General features: G+C 46.3%; 1 long non-coding RNA gene across 1 annotated transcript in view; it reads left to right on the top strand.

The window, feature by feature from the left end:
* LOC122547724 overlaps window positions 1-7,719 on the top strand; it is a 15,666-nt gene that overhangs the window by 2,100 nt on the left and 5,847 nt on the right. Inside the window, exon 2 of the long non-coding RNA XR_006311074.1 lies at window positions 6,630-6,738. This is a non-coding gene — a long non-coding RNA (uncharacterized LOC122547724). The remainder of the gene's footprint in view (window positions 1-6,629; window positions 6,739-7,719) is intronic.

Here is a 7,719-nt window from a genome sequence, read left to right as displayed (position 1 = left end):
GCCAGTTCTGTATCCAAATGGTTAGTTCTCCCTGTATTCCATGAGCTCTAACCTTGCTGAGCAGTCAGTGTCATAATGGAGGGTGCTTTTTGGAATGGAAGCCTGTGATGAGCAATATGCTGTCAGGTTGGGTGCTGGGTCCACTGCTTTTTGCCATTTATATAAATGATTTCTAAGTGAATATAGAAGCTATGGTTAGTAGGTTTACAATAGACACCAAAATTAGAGGTGCAGTGGACAGCAAAGTTACCTGAGAGTGCAATGAGACTCCGATCAAATGCGATGAGGAGTGGCAGATGCAGTTTAATTTAGATAAATGTGAGGTTCTGCATTTTGGAAAAGCAAATCAGGGCAGGACTTCTACACTTAATGGGAATGTCCTGGGGAGTGTTGGTGAACAAAGAGATCTTGGAGTGCAGGTTCATAGTTCCTTGAAAGTGGAATCATAGATAGGCAGGGTAGTGAAGAAAGTGATTGGTGTACTTGCCTTTATTGGTCAGTGAATTGAGTGCAGGAGTTGTGACGTCATTTTGCGGCTGTACAGGACATTCATTCAGCCACTTTTGGAATTCTGCTTTCAGTCCTGGTCTCCCCTCTATCGGAATGATATTGTGAAACTTGAAAGGAATCAGAAGAGATGCAAAGATGTCGCCAGGGTTGTGGGATTGAGCAATAGGGAGAGGCTGAATAGACTGAGGCTGTTTTCACTAGAGAATCGGATGCTGAGAGGTGACCATAGAGTGACCATAGAGGTTGATAAAATCGTGAGGGGCATGGATAGGGTAAACAGCCAGGGTCTTATTCCTGTTTAGGTGAGTCCAAAACTAGAAAGCACAGGCGTGAGGGAAAAGATTGAAAAGGGATATTAGGGGCAAAGTTTCAAGCTGAACGTGGCACGTGTATGGAATGAGCTGCCAGAGAAAGTGTGGAGGCTGGTACAGTTACAGCATTTAAAAAGCATCTCACTGGATATGTGATTGGGAAAGGTTTAGAAGGCTGTGGACCAAGTGCTGGCATATGGGACGAGATTAATTTAGGATACCTGGTCGGCATGGACAAGTTGGACTGAAGGGTCTGTGTCTGTGCTGTACATCTCTATGGCACTAATAAATTAAAATTAAGATAGGTTTCTCTTTTATGGAGAGTTAGCAGAAGGCCAGACAATTCTCCTTGGAGCTGAGAAGGTTAAGCAGTGATTTCGACCAGGAGTTGATTTGTTTCCAGGATAATTCATTTACAGAGAGACAGAGTGAGAAATTTTTAACATCACAATTTTTAGTAACTATTTTCAGGTAACTGGAAAATAATGCAGAGGAAAAATGTGAAGATTATTTTGCTCACTAAGCTCTGAGCATCTGGAGCAGTTTGAAAGACAGCTGGATGCAGATTCAGTAGTTATTGTCAAAACAAATTTGAAATTTAACTTTTGTAAGGAAGGATTTGGAGGGCTATGTCCAAATGGGAGGTGAGTTGGGATAGACTGGCACCATATCCAGAGGGAGAGAGTACAGCCCCAATGGGCTGAATAGCCCCCAGCCCCTGTGCTCTGTGATACTGACCCATTCACTGTGAATGATGAAGCACATCACAGGGAAGACCCGTACAACATCAAAATAAACCCTTTGGTTAAACTGGTCCATGCTGACCAGATATCCCAACCTAATCTAGTCCCATTTGCCAACACTTGGCACATATCACTTTACACCCTTCCTATTCATATACCCATCCAGATGCCAAATGGTATAATTGTACCAACATCCTCTACTTCCTGACAGAAGATTCCATACACGCACCAACCTCAGTGGGAAAAAAATGCCCATCAGATCCATTTTAAATTCTTCCCCTCTCATCTTAATCCTATGCCCTTTCATTCTGGACTCCCCCACCCCAGGGAAACGACCTTGTCTATTTATCCTACCCATGCCCCTCATGATTTTATAAACCTCTATGAGGTCACCCCTCAGCCTCTGATGCACCTGGGACGATTCCACCACTCAGGTCACAATGGGACCTGGCTGATTGACACCGCTTCAGACCAATAGGAGAGTTGGCGTGATCCTCCAGCCAATGGGAGTGAATGAGGGGTGGGTCCAGCAGGCCAATCAGCCTTGCAGGCGCATTGTCACTGTGAGAGGGAACTGCATGTGAAGGAGTGGGAGAGGCAGCGATACTGGGAGATAGGTGGAGTTAGTGTGGACTGGGAAGGTTGATAAACACTGTTTCCGTCTGCTAGACCTGAATTAGATACTCCGGGTAAATTAGAACCAAAAGAACTGCGGATGCTGTAAATCACACACAACAACCAGAAGGTACTGGAAAAGCTCAGCAGATCTGACAGCATCTGTGAAGAGAAATCGGTTCGCATTATCGATTCAATGACGCTTCCTCAGGAACTGACGTTACTGAGAAAAAATGGCTTTTTATGCAGAAGGTAAGGTTTAAGGAGTAAATGATAGGTGGGGATAGAGTCCAAAGAGAGAGATAGGAGCAGTTGGACAAAGGAGTGGATAACGATCTGACGGGGGGAGGGTGAATAGCTGTTTATGGGGACTGTTAGTGGCTAACCATAGGTAGTGTGTAATGGCAGGCAACGTAATAACAAGGCCTGGTATGTGAGGCAGGGGGCAAAGACACTAGGACGTGGGAGAGTTCAGGACCTAAAATTATTGAATTTGATGTTGAAGCAGGGTCCTCAAGTGGGAGATGAGGTGTTGTTCTTCCAGCTTTTGTTAAAGTGTGGCGCTGGAAAAGCACAGCAGGTCAGGCAGTATCCAAGGAGCAGGAGAATTGACGTATTGGGCATGTCAGCACTTCACCAGAAATGTGGGTGGTGGAATATGGCTGAGAGATAAATAGGGAGGGGTGTTTGGGGTTGGGGAAAGGGAGCTAGGGAGGCAATAGTTGGATGTAGATGGAGGGTAGTGGTGAGAGGGTGGAATGGATAATTGGGAAGGAAGATGGACAGGTGGGACTGTTCAAGAGGGTTGTGCCGAGTTGAAGGGTTGAATCTGAGATAAGGTGGGGGAGGGGAGATGAGGAAACCTTGATGCCGTGTGGTTGAAAGTTCCCAAGGTATTCTTCGTCCAGCTGTCGGGTGGCTTGGATTTTGTGGTGGAGGACTTGCATGTCCTTGGCAGCGTGGCGGCTGGGGGGAGGGGCGAGTAGCTGAAGTGGTTGGCCATAGGGCGATGGGGTTGGTTGGTGCATGTGTCCCAGAAATGTTCCCTGAAATATTCCACAATTTGGCATCCTGAGAGCAAAGGACACAATAGGTGGGTGGCACGGTGGCACAGTGGTTGGCACTGCTGCCTCACAGCGCCAGAGACCCGGGTTCAATTCCCGCCTCAGGCGACTGACTGTGTGGAGTTTGCACGTTCTCCCCGTGTCTGCGTGGGTTTCCTCTGGGTGCTCCGGTTTCCTCCCACAGTCCAAAGATGTGCAGGTCAGGTGAATTGGCCATGCTAAATTGCCCGTAGTGTTAGGTAAGGTGTACATGTAGGGATATGGGTGGGTTGCGCTTCGGCGGGGCGGTGTGGATTTGTTGGGCCGAAGGGCCTGTTTCCACACTGTAAGTAATCTAATCTAATCTAATCTAATCTAAAGCTGAGGTGTTTGGGTGGGCAGGGAAATCTATGCTGGATGTGGGAGGATCCTGTGGTGCCTTGGATGGAGGTGAGGGGAAGTGAAATATTCCACAATTTGGCATCCTGAGAGCAAAGGACACAATAGGTGAGGTGTTTGGGTGGGCAGGGAAATCTATGTTGGATGTGGGAGGATCCTGTGGTGCCTTGGATGGAGGTGAGGGGAAGGTGTGGGCACAGGTTTTCCACCTCTTGCAGTGGCAAGCGAAGGTGCCGGGAGTGGAGGATGGGTTGGTGGGGAGCATGATCTAACGTGGAAGTCACAGAAGGTATGGTCTCTGTGGAATGCTGAAAGGGGTGGGGAGGGAAATATATCTCAGGTGGTTGGATCTGATGGTGGAAATAGCAGAGGATGATGCGTTGTATCTGGGTGGAAGGTGAGGATGGTGGGAGTCCACCTTTGTTGCATTTGGAGGGGTGGGGTTCAAGGGCAGTGGTGTGGGAAGTGGAGGAGATACACTGGAGGGCATTGTTGACCACATGTGAGGGGAAATTGCAGTCCTTGAAATAGGAAGCCATTTGGTATGTTCTGAAGTGTTCTTCCAGCTTGCATCAAGCTTCACTGGAACACCACAGTAAGCATGAGACAGAGATGTTGGGCAGGGAACAGTCTTGTGTGTTAAAGAGCAGACAACTGGAAGCTCAGGGTCTTTTTTGCAGGCACAATGTAGATCATCAGACACCATTTCCACCACCGCCACTGAGATGCTAGAAGGTTCCTGTCTCCTCCATTAACAGCTTTCCAACTTCCCACTCCTTTGTCTTTCCAAGTGTTCCTGTCTCTCTTTGGGCTCTGTCCCCACCTATTAGTTACTCTTTAACCCCTATCTCCTGCAGTCCAAAGATGTGTAGGTCAAGTGAATTAGCCCAGCTAAATTTCTCGTAGTGTTCAGGGATGTGCATTAGTCTGGGGAAATGGAGAGTAATAGGATAGGGGAATGGGTCTGGGTGGGATTAACTTCGGAGTGTGGGTGTGGAATTGTTGTGCTGAAGGGCCTGTTTCCTGAAGGGATTCTAATTTTCCCAGCTGTCATCGGTTCTGAGGAAGGGTCACTGGACCCATGATGACCCTTGGTGTGTGCAGGAGGCGGAAAGGGGAAAGTGGCAGCAGAAATCGGATGAAATGTATCAGTGTAGACTGGGAGGGTTTAGTTACACTCTGTGCAGGTCGTTAGTCTGAATTAGAAACTCTTGGTCCCACGTTTGCAGCAAAGGGGAAGATGGCTTGGGCCTCAGGCAGTGAGAGGACCTGGGTTATGGCTGCCATCTTTATTTAGGGTAATGTACCGCAAGGAGCATGCTTGTGTCCTCTTCCTGGGTGGGGGAGGGGTGATTTGAAGAGGAGCATTTACACATCAAACACATACCAAGAGAAGTATTTGCCTTCACTATTCATCTTGCACTGACTGTGAGCTTTGTTTTGTGAATTAATTTTATAGGATATTAATTGAGAATAATTGAGACTGGGATCTCAAAAAACAAGTTTCTATAGTTAGCGGAGTCATCAGGATCTGAACATCATTGGCATTAAACTGTGGAACGAGAAAGGTTTGTCTGTTCTGTCTGTGGGAAAATATCTTCAATATTTTTGTCAAGCCAAAAGCAGAAAGATGTTCAAGTCCATGGCTGGGTCACCCTTTGGGTATGTGTTCAATTCTTGGCCCTGCAGCTGTGGAAGGAGGCATTGGCCTGAGAGAGAGCACAGATTTATCCAAATTACACCTCGTCTCTTTGCAGGAACTGTCAGATTTAGTCTCAATCATCCACTTTATAATGTTAATCTGTAAACTCCCTACTTTCAATTCTCTGCAAATTTCTCATTGAAATTCCTTGTGGACTCAAATTCCAGCACCATTTCAGATGGAATGTTCCAGATTCTGACAACTGTCTGTTCATTCAGAAACTGCTGAAGTCCATTTTGACTCTGGGGTTACAAAGGGCTGAATTGAAAGATGAGGTGCTGGTCCTGAGCTCCCATTGAGATGCATTGGAACAGTACAGGAGGCTGGGGCAGTGCAGGTGTGAGCAGACAATGAAAATGACAGGCGTGTGAGGGGAAATTGCAGTCCTTGAAATAGGAAGCCATTTTGTATGTTATGAAGTGTTCTTCCAGCTTGCATCAAGCTTCACTGGAACACTGCAGTAAGCATGAGACAGAAATGTTGGACAGGGAACAGTCTTGTGTGTTAAAGAGCAGGCAACTGGAAGCTCAGGATCTTTTTTGCAGGCACAATGTAGATCATCAGACACTATTTCCACCACCGCCACTGAGATGCTAGAAGGTTCCTGTCTCCTCCATTAACAGCTTTCCAACTTCCCACTCCTTTGTCTTTCCAAATGTTCCTGTCTCTCTTTGGGCTCTGTCCCCACCTATTAGTTACTCTTTAACCCCTATCTCCTGCAGTCCAAAGATGTGTAGGTCAAGTGAATTAGCCCAGCTAAATTTCTCGTCGTGTTCAGGGATGTGCATTAGTCTGGGGAAATGGAGAGTAATAGGATAGGGGAATGGGTCTGGGTGGGATTAACTTCGGAGGGTGAGTGTGGAATTGTTGTGCCGAAGGGCCTGTTTCCTGAAGGGATTCTAATTTTCCCAGCTGTCATCGGTTCTGAGGAAGGGTCACTGGACCCATGATGACCCTTGGTGTGTTCAGGAGGCGGAAAGGGGAAAGTGGCAGCAGAAACCGGATGAAATGTATCAGTGTAGACTGGGAGGGTTTAGTTACACTCTGTGCAGGTCGTTAGTCTGAATTAGAAACTCTTGGTCCCACGTTTGCAGCAAAGGGGAAGATGGCTTGGGCCTCAGGCAGTGAGGACCTGGGTTATGGCTGCCATCTTTATTTAGGGTAATGTACCACAAGGAGCATGCACGTGTCCTCTTCCTGGGTGGGGGAGGGGTGATTTGAAGAGGAGCATTTACACATCAAACACATACCAAGAGAAGTGTTCTTGCACTGACTGTGAGCTTTGTTTTGTGAATTCATTTTATAGGATATTAATTGAGAATAATTGAGACTGGGATCTCAATAAACAAGCTTCTACAGTCAGCGGAGTCATCAGGATCGGAATATCATTGGCATTAAACTGTGGAAGGAAAAAGGTTTGTCTGTTCTGTCTGTGGGAAAATATCTTCAATATTTTTGTCAAACCAAAAGCAGAAAGATGTTCAAGTCCATGGTTGGATCACTCTTGGGGTATGTGTTCAATTCTTGGCCCTGCAGCTGTGGAAGGAGGTATTGGCTTGAGAGGGAGCACAGATTTATCCAAATTACACCTCGTCTTTTTGCAGGAACTTTCAGATTTAGTCTCAATCATCCACTTTATAATGTTAATCTGTAAACTCCCTACTTCCAATTCTCTGCAAATTTCTCATTGAAATTCCTTGTGGACTCAAATTCCAGCACCATTTCAGGTGGAACTTTCCAGATTCTGACAACTGTCTGTTCATTCAGAAACTGCTGGTCCATTTTGACTCTGGGGTTACAAAGGGCTGAATTGAAAGATGCAATACTGGTCCTGAGCTCCCATTGAGATGCATTGGAACAGTACAGGAGGCTGAGGGAAGTGTAGGTGTGAGCAGACAATGAAAATGGCAGGGCTGCACTAAAAGTGCTGTTTGGCTCAATGAGAGTGTTTTGGAGTTGGGTGTAAATAGTGAGGTGAGACAGGGAGAAGGTGAAGCTGAAACTCCGTTTTAGTTCAGGCCTTTCAGAAATTCACAGTCCCAATGGGAACAGCCAATTTGTCAGTGATACCTGCGGAGTATTTAAGTTTTTAAAGTATGACATATCAGCTTAAGTAAAGATTTTTTTTGTTATTCTAATGGACATGTTTAAAGTGAAGGAAGATTGCTCACTCATTTAAATTCTTTTAATGGGAGTAACTAGATGAATGTAGAGAGATGTTGTGACAGGGCACCTCAGAGCCGTGGTGTGCTCCTCTTGCACAATGTGGGAAATAAGGGATGCTTCCAGTGTCCCTGGCGGCTATGTGTGCAGGAAGGGTTCCCATCTGCAGTTATTGGGAAACTGCTTTTCAGAGTTGGAGTTGTGAGTAGACTCACTGTGGAGCATCTGCGATA

This window comes from Chiloscyllium plagiosum, unplaced genomic scaffold, assembly GCF_004010195.1.
Source record: "Chiloscyllium plagiosum isolate BGI_BamShark_2017 unplaced genomic scaffold, ASM401019v2 scaf_6424, whole genome shotgun sequence".
In the NCBI taxonomy this organism is placed as follows: domain Eukaryota; kingdom Metazoa; phylum Chordata; class Chondrichthyes; order Orectolobiformes; family Hemiscylliidae; genus Chiloscyllium; species Chiloscyllium plagiosum.
Note: the sequence above shows the minus strand (reverse complement) of the source record. Positions and strands in the feature narration are given on the sequence as shown.